At 31.9% G+C, this 1,494-nt stretch overlaps 1 non-coding gene across 1 annotated transcript; it reads right to left on the reverse strand.

Moving 5' to 3' along the window:
- Positions 1-1,172: 1,172 nt before the first annotated feature.
- Positions 1,173-1,246, reverse strand: TRNAR-CCG (transfer RNA arginine (anticodon CCG)). The gene has a single exon. It is a non-coding gene; the product is annotated as a tRNA-Arg (tRNA).
- Positions 1,247-1,494: the final 248 nt, after the last annotated feature.

Raw genomic sequence — 1,494 nt, forward strand, 5'->3', positions numbered from 1 at the left:
TTGAAAATATGTATATGATTATTATTTTAAGGGCTAGTAAATCAATGCTGTTGAACAATAATATGTTCAATTTGAAATCTAATCACATTGAAAATAAATAAATAAAATTATTTTTAAAAAATAATAAACTTCAGAAATGTAATATTTAATTATAGAATTTTTATGAATTTGACCAAAAACTTAATGTATTATCTACGGTCAGAATCGATATATATAACAACTTTTTCTCCTTCTGATGAATATATAATGCAGAAGCTATTTTAGCCATTTGCATTAAACTAAAACTTCCTTCTTGCATACGTGCTCCTCCGGAAGCACACACCATAATTAATGGAAGAGATTCCGCGGTAGCGCGCTCGATCAGACGGGTTATTTTCTCACCTACTACAAAGCCCATACTACCTCCCATGAACTGAAAATCCATAACTCCGAGTGTGATAGTAAGACCATTTAATTGACCTATGCCTGTTTGAATAGCATCAGTTAAACTTGTCTCTATTTGATAGAAAGTGATATGATCCTTATAAGATTCATCCTCAGAATTAAGATTATCAGAATGAGAAGGTTCATTCTCAGAATAAAATTGAAGAACATCTAGAGTGTACATGTCTTCATCCATAGGACGCCAAGTGTCACGATCAATTGGAAGTTCTATTCTATCTGAACTATTCATTTGCAGATAATATCCACATTCTTTACAAACACTTTGATTCTCTCTCAAGAATCTGAGATATAGTAAGTTCTCGCAATTATCGCATTGAGCCCATAACTTCTTAATTTTAGCGTAATCAATACTTTTATTCTTGTTTTTCTCCGTCTCATTGGCATCCTTACTATCCCTTTCGACCGAATTTTTTAGTAATGCAGTTATTTTACGCTTGTCTTCGAACCACTCCTTTATAGACATAGAGTTTTCCTTCCATATAAAGGTGAAAATTGTTACTTTTCCTATCTTATTTTGTATGAAGAGAAGTCGTATAAGTATAAATACAATGATGAAAATTATTAATCAATAGTGGAATGAATCATTGAGAAATCATTTCCATTCATTATTGATTAGGAATCTGAAGTATCGATCCGGGATTATGATAGAATACTTTATTCTATTATAAAGAAAGATTCTCTCCTATACCGCGATGGAAAGGAATTTTCATTTAAAATACAACATCTTTTGGGCTAGAAGGGATTTGAACCCTTGACTTCACGGTCCGGAACCATGAGCTCTGATCCACTGAGCTACCAACCCTATCGAATGATCTATAAGATCATTGTAAAGGATGAATAGGATTCGTTATCGAATGCTTGACCCAATTTTTTTTTCATAAATAACTCTGTTTGAGATATTTAACCTTGGAAATATCTATATATCAATATCTACATAGATATTGATATATAGATATTAATATATGGAAATTCCATATATTGATATCTGAAATCCCATATCTCCGCTCACGATTTGGACTAATATTTGGGGTAGTAGTAAAAGATTGGGCC

The sequence above is a fragment of the Pinus tabuliformis genome, chromosome 5_1 (genome assembly GCF_031772625.1).
Source record: "Pinus tabuliformis cultivar Carrire ecotype Pingquan chromosome 5_1, CPIR1, whole genome shotgun sequence".
NCBI classification, from domain to species: Eukaryota; Viridiplantae; Streptophyta; class Pinopsida; order Pinales; family Pinaceae; genus Pinus; species Pinus tabuliformis.